Source organism: Ricinus communis, chromosome 3 (assembly GCF_019578655.1).
Source record: "Ricinus communis isolate WT05 ecotype wild-type chromosome 3, ASM1957865v1, whole genome shotgun sequence".
Taxonomy (NCBI): domain Eukaryota; kingdom Viridiplantae; phylum Streptophyta; class Magnoliopsida; order Malpighiales; family Euphorbiaceae; genus Ricinus; species Ricinus communis.
In genome coordinates this window covers 9,000,894-9,008,808 of record NC_063258.1, presented here as the reverse complement: position 1 = coordinate 9,008,808, position 7,915 = coordinate 9,000,894, and positions in this window count along the sequence as shown.

The window sequence follows — 7,915 nt, the reverse complement described above, 5'->3', positions numbered from 1 at the left end:
AGTTGTGCAGCTACACATGTTATTTACCCTAGTTAGGACATCATTTAAGTTATCTTTTTTAGTTAGGATGGTTATCTTTATCCTATATGAGATGTAAATCCTTATTAGTTAAGATTTAGGGTTTTTTAAGGCTTATATAAGGCTAGTACGAATTTTGATTTGGAAATTTAGTTCAAAGTTGAATGATAATTGGTATTTTTAACTTAAAGCTTGTTTGCTTTGTCTTTGTGTTCTTGTGTAGAATGCATTCTTAAGAAATATTCAAGTAGATTAATCATCTTCTTATGGAGTGTTTCAAAATTGGGATTTAGGAACAAGTTTTCTAAATTCTAATTCTTGATCATCTTTTTAAGTAATCTATTTTCTAACCTTTCTCAGGGATTGAATCAAATTTGTTTCTAGGGTTTTGATGTTAATGTGTTGGGGGTCTGTAATTCAAAAATGGGGTTCTCAAGCTTATTCATGGAGGTTCCATATTAGCAGTTTTCCATCTAATCCTTAATTTCATGCGTATTTGATGATATCCAGATTTAAGATTAATTTTAGAAAAGATTTTAGCACCATGTAATTCTTCTAACATATCATCTAATCTAGGAATTGGATGACAACACTTTACTGTAATCTTTTTCATGGCGCGACAGTCGACACACATCCTCCAAGATCCATCTTTCATGGGCACCAAAAGAATAGGTAAAAGACATAGGCTTGTACTCTATTTAATCAACCCTTTGGAAAGCAACTCTTCCACTTGCCATTATAATTCCTTAGTTTCTTCCGGGTTGCTTCGATATGCAGGGTGATTAGGTATTTGTGCACCAGGTATACAATTGATCTTATTCTCAATTCCTCTAACAGGCCGCAATCCATGTGGAATCTCCTACGGAAACACATCATCAAAATCCTACAGAAGAGTCTTAATGCTTTGAGGCAAATCCTCAAGCTTAGAGTTAGAAAAAGATAACATGGCACCTTTAAAAATAAGCATAAGCATTCTTTTCTTAGGCAAGTAGGCTTTTCATACATCAACCTCTTTGGCATAGAAATTGACTTTTTACTCATTTTTGTTCACTTTTTCACTAGACTCTCCTTTTTCTTGTGCCTTACTTTTTTATTATTGTGCAAGCACTCAGACTCTCCTTTTTCCTCTCTTTTCGCACACCTCTCATTATTTTTCTCACAGCTCTCCTTTTGCTCGTGCACCTTTTCTTTTTTCATGTGCACTCTCATATTTCTGTAATTGAATTTGGTCATTATAGACCTGTTTAGGAGTTAAAGGTACAAGAGTAATAGGTTTGTTTTGAAAAGTAAAAGTATGGCAATTAGTATGAAGAATCTTTCTATCAAACTGCTAAGGATGCTATAACAAGATATGACTAGCTTGCATAGGAATCGCATCATACAAAACTTGATATTTAGAACGTCCTATAGAGAAAGAAATTAATGCTTGCCTAGTGACCTTAATATCACCATAATTATTCAACCAACGCAATCTATAGGACTTAGGATGTTTAGTTGTTTTCAAACAAAGTTTATCAACTAAACTAGCATTAACAACATTAGTACAACTTCCGCCATCTATAATTATACTACACAATTAATTTGCAATTGTACATTTAGTATCGAATATATTCTCACATTGTACTTCTTCCCCTTTGGCTTATACACTCAAAGCACGCATAGCCATATAAGAAAAGAGTTTATGATTAAGAGCATATTCGACATCCTCCTTTTCTTGTGTGTCATCATCTAAGGCCGGCTCATCATCACTATCATCACCTTCACTCATTATATCACCATTTTCAATGATTGTCATAATTCTTTGATTGGGACATTCAGCTTGCTTGTGTCCATATCTTTTGCACTTAAAGCATTGGATCTACGATCCCGAACCACTTGCTTTCCCTTTACCTTTACCATCTATGGACTCGTCTTTATTGTAAGTCAACTTGCTGGTACCAAAACTGCTTCCACCCTTTTGATTAGTCTAATTAGATTATTAGAAAACTTAGGTGTAGAGTTACCCGCCTGAACTTGCTTTCTCAACCTTAATAGCACCATGAAGGAGATCTTCCATGTCTACATAAGGTTGTAGCTCGACTAGGTCGGCAATATCTCGGTTAAGCCTATTAAGAAAACGTGCCATTGTTGCCTCCCTATTCTCATCTATGTTGGCTTGAGTCATGACTACCTCTATCTCTTGGTAGATTCATTCAAAGACTTAGTTCCTTGTACAAGTTTCTGAAGTTTGTTATACAATTACCTATATAGTGTGAAAAACAAACTGTCTATGCATGAATCTCTTCATCTTTCCCTATATTGATATTGGATCCTCATCGTTGCACCTTTGAGCTATAACTAATTAATCCCACCATACACTAGCGTTATTAGTAAACTCAATAGAAACAAGTTTTACCTTTTTGTCTCATATGAAGTTATGGCATTATAACACGCGTTTGACCTTAACTTAATGGATCCCAAGTTCCCGTCCTTCCTTCCTTGTCCAAAGTTTTGGTTGGAGGTGCCATCGTCCTCGTTATCATCATCAATCTGATTCTGCCTCCTAGGTAGAGGTGGAGGTGGTGTTCGGTTTGGTTTCTCATCCCTTTCAAGTCTTAACTCATCCAACTGTGCTAAGATCCTTGCGGAAGTGTCTTACATGTACTTCTTCCAGTCTATCATCATCATGTGTGTCCATGATAACTACCTGCAAGAAACGTTAGAATGAAAATTCACTCCCATACGTGTTTCCTCTCAAGTGTTTAAGCACACACCTTCTAATGCACTCACTATCTCACACCACTTGCCTCGCTCTTAAATTCTTACAAACACTTATCATTTACTAATCACAACTTGTAAATTATCAAAGAGAATTAAGAGTTGTTTTAGAGAAAAAAAAAAGAAAGAATTAGAGTTAAGAAATTTCGGGTAGAATGAAAGAAGAAGAAGTACCTCAATCCTTTGTTCTTAGAATGAGATTGGAGGCTAGGATTGAGAAAAGAAGGCTTGTTTTTGTTCTTGTATAAGAAAGAAAGAAGAAAAGCAAATGACTTTGGTTTTTGATGTGTTTAAGGTTTTCAATTAGAAAAGAAAAGAAGAAACGAATTTGTTTTTTGGTTTTGTTTTTATTTTTTATTTTTGTGTATCTTGATTAGAAAAAAAGAGGTAAGAAAGAGAATTATGTTTTAAGGTCTTTGGGTAAGAATGGTTTCGACTAGAGAGGTAAGAATGATAAAGGATACACAACTAAAAAGTCACAACAATCTATTGAAGGAACCCTTAGCTATCAATCAACAATCAACAAAGTTACAATGTTCAAAACAATAAGTCCTTGCAAGAACTTAGAAGGAGAACACTCTCAAGTATCAAATTATAATCAAAGTTAAAGTCTTACAAGATGATAACCCTTAAGTATTTATAGTGAATACTTAGGGTTTAAACAAACTAATGAGTGTTGTGCCAAATGTAAAGGGTGGCCCATACTTAGAATTAATCTAATAAATATAACTAGAGGCCCAAACTAAACAAGTAATGAAAAAGGCCCAAAGATATAGAGTTTTAAAGTAATAAAACACTCAAGGGCCAAAATACATAAAAAGTTAAATAAGTAGTAGTTTCAGTCCAAGGGGAAATTAATAAAGAGTCAAGCTTCTTGAAGCCCATTCTCATTAACTTGAATCATCAAGACACAATCTGGCTCATTAGGCTTATTTGAGACTTGTTCTTCCATAATGTGAGTTGTCACTAAGGCTTGAGCGAATAAGGCCACTGCATCCTTAATCTTCTTGGCTCTTACTCTTGTGATTGGACCACTCCCCATATATAGAGGATCTTGCTTCGATGGGTTTGTAAAGCACTAGGATCTCCATCACAAGGATTGGCATAAGGAATTATGGGAATGCAATTGATAAGTTTGACCAATCGCATTGGGGTGTGATTTGATGATTTGGTAAGATGAGATACAAATCCACACGCGTAAAGGAGAAATCATGTTGTTTTCAATTAATCTAAGTAGGAATGCATGCGTTTTGATTTTTGGGATGCATATAATTATGTAATTTGGGCCGGGGTGTTATGAGGTATGCCCATAAGAAGAGACTAGAAGTTAAATATGAATAAATAAATAAATAAAGATTAATAAACTAAAATCAAATTAAGAACAAGAGAGGAGTTGACTGGACAATAACTCTCGTAGCCTTAAATTTTATGGCCAGCTTAATAAAAATAAGGGTAAAATTGTTGTGGGCCTACCTAAAAATACTCCTATCTAAATTATTTAATTATATGCATTTCAAGATCAAAGTACTCGAATTTCGGCTTGTATTACGCTTGAATTAATAAAAAATAACCTGATTTCTCCCTTACGCGCCTGGATTTATGTCTCCTGCTTGATCACCAAGCTAAGTGCTAATGCCACTAGTCAAGCTTGTTAATTGCGTTGCCATGATTTCTTACGCCTAAACTTGCGTTATCAAGAGTTGCTCGTGTCTAGAGGAAGAAGGAAGGATGAAGATTCTAATGGTGCAAATCCTGAGTCAAAAGATTTGGGCATGCCTCTATTCTTGGTGTTCCCTCTTTCCTCTGAAAGATTCCTCAATGATAATTTGGAGAATGATATCAGTATACGATCAACTAATTTTCTTTCTTCCCATTCCTCTAAGCATTGGATCAGTGCCTATGATTGCCGCTTCCACCTACTTTCACTTAACACTCGTGTTTATGCTCCCCATATAAAACTAAACCAACATACTAGATAGAGAATAGAAAGAGAGACACAAAAGAAATAAAAAAAAGGGAATATAGGTACGATTTCAGATCCGATAAGGAAAGAAATCACATGTTCTTTGTTCTCTTCCATGTGGCTAAGCATAAGGATCAAATTGAGTTGATTTAAACACAAGCGTAAACAAAGAACACAAGAGAAAGGAATGATGTAAGGGATAAGTCTATGCTCGCTACGTGTTGATAAGTCCACAAATTTCTTGAAAGAACCCATAACTTGATTTCCTACAAGGTAGAAAACTGAAATAATATGCTCATTAGCCTCAAGTATTCGGTTGCTTGCGATTTTATAGTACGAAAGCCCTCATCCTATAGGAAGAAGAGGCTAGAAGCTAAATATAAATAAATAAATAAATATTAATAAACTAAAGTCAAATCAAGAACAAGACAAGAGTTGACTGGCAACAAGTCTTGTAGTCTTAAATTTTATAAGCCAACTTAATAAAAATAAGGGTAAAATAGTGTGGGCCTACCTAAAAACACTCATACCCGAATTATTTCATTATATGCATTTCAACATCAAAGCGCTCGAATTTTGGCTTGTATTAGGCTTGGACTAATCGAAAACAACCTAATTTCTCCTTTACGCGCGTGGATTTACATCTCTCCTGCTTGATCATCAAGCTAACCCCTAAAGCCATCGGTCAAGCTTGTTAATTACATTCCCATAATTCCTTATGCCTAACCTTGCGTCATCAAGAGTCCTCGTGCCCAGAGGAATAAGGAAGGATGAAGATCCTAATGGTACAAATCCTGAGTTAGAATATTTGGGCATGCCTCCGTTCGTAGCGTTTATTTCATCTATAAGATTTCTCCATGACCCTTCGAAGAATGATATCAATACATGATCAACAAATTTCCTTTTTCGCATTTGTTAAAGCATTGGATCGGTGCCTATAATTCTTGCTTCCATGCGTATTCACATGACACTCGTGTTTATGCTCCCCATATAAAACAAAACTAACATACTATATAGAGATTAGAAAGAGAGATACAAAAGAAACAAACAAAATGAGAATATAGGTAATATTTTAGATCTGATAAGGAAAGAAATCACAAGTTCTTTATTCTCTTCCATATGGCTAAGCGTAAGGATCAAATCGAATTGATTCAAACACAAGCATCAATAAGAACACAAGAGAAAGGTAGCACAAGTGTTGATAAGTCCACAAATTTCTTGAAAGAACACAATTTGATTTCCTGAAAGGTAGAAAACTGAAATAATAAGCTCATTAGCCTCAAGTATTCGGTTGCGTGTGGTTTTATAGTGGGAAAGCCCTCATTCTATAAGAAGAAGAGACTAGAAGCTAAATATGAATAAATAAATAAATAAAGATTAATAAACTAAAATGAAGAACTATAGAGGAGTGGACTGGGCAACAACTCTCGTAGTCCTAAATTTTATAAGTTAGCTTAACAAAAATAAGGATAAATTCGGGTGCGCCTATATAAAATACTCCGACCCAAATCACTTTATTATATGCATTTCAAACATCAAACTGCTTGAATTCCGGCTTGTATTACGCTTGGATTAATCCAAAACAACATGATTTCTCCCTTCAACACATGGATTTACATCTCTCCTGCTTGATCATCAAGCTAAGCCCTAATGCCACTAGTCAACCTTGTTAATTGCATTCCCATGATTCCTTACGCCCAACTTTGCATCATCAGGAGTCCACGTGCCTAGAGGAAGAAGAAATGATGGAGATCCTAATGGTGAAAATCCTGAGTCATAATATTTGGAGGGGCCTTGATTCTCGGTGTTCTCTCTTTCCTTTAAAAGATTCATCCGCGATCATTTGGAGAATGATATCAATACACGATGAACTAATTTTATTTCTTTGCAATTGTTGAAGCATTAGATCAGTGCCTATGATTTCCACTTCCATGCACTTTCATTGAACACTTGTGTTTATGCTCCCTATATAAAACCAAACAACCATGCTAGATAGATTAAAAAGAAAGACACAAGAAAAATAAAAAAATGAGAATATAGGTAGGATTTGAGATCCGATAAGGAAAGAAATCACATGTTCTTTGTTCTCTTTCACACAGTCAAGCATAAGGATCAAGTCAAATTGATTTAAACACAAGTGTAGAGAAAGAACATAAGAGAAAGGAAAGACGTGAGGAATAAGTCTATGTTCGCTCCCTCCAAAAGGTAACGGAGGCATGCAAAGGTTTCCTTGGGCCGGACGGAGATTGGCCCTGGAGTGCAAAGGCCTTGTTTAAGGCGGTATGCTTTCTCCATACTTATTTCTAACTAAGTCAATTGAAAATGACATCGGCTAGTCGTTGTGTGAATAAGGTCTTAGTATGGATGGGCATTCTAGGCGGGTCACAATAAGTCACGGGTCGAAGGTTTAGACTAATCCATGTGAGTGTTGATAAGTCCACAAATTTTTTGAAAGAACCCATAACTTGATTTCCTGCCAGGTAGAAAACTGAAATAATATACTCATTAGCCTCAAGTATTCGGTTGCTTGTAGTTTTATAGTGCGAAAGCCCTCATTCCATAGGAAGAAGAGGCTAGAAGCTAAATATAAATAAATAAATATTAATAAACTAAAGTCAAATTAAGAACAAGAGAGGAGTTGACTGAGCAACAACTCTCGTAGTCTTAATTTTTATGAGCCAACTTAAAAAAAATAAGGGTAAATTAGTGTGGGCCTACCTAAAAACACTCCTAACCATTTACTTCATTATATGCATTTTAACATCAAAGCGCTCGAATTTCGGCTTGTATTACAGTTGGATTAATCGAAAACAACATGATTTCTCACATATGCACTTGGATTTACGTCTCTCCTGCTTGATCACCATGCTAAACCCTAATGACACCGGTCAATCTTGTTAATTGTGTTCCCATTATTCCTTACGCCCACCCTTACGTCATCATGAGTCCTCGTGCCTAAAGGAATAAGGAAGGATGAAGATACTAATGGTGCAAATCCTAAATTAGAATATTTGGGCGTGCTGCGATTCTCGACATTCCCTCTTTCCTTTAAAAGATTCCTCCACGATCATTCAAAAAATGATTGATACAAACCAAACTAGCATAATGATCCTACTCCAACAGGGAGTCTTGATGATGTAAATCCTACTAACTCAAGGAATCCTAATCAAATAAGGA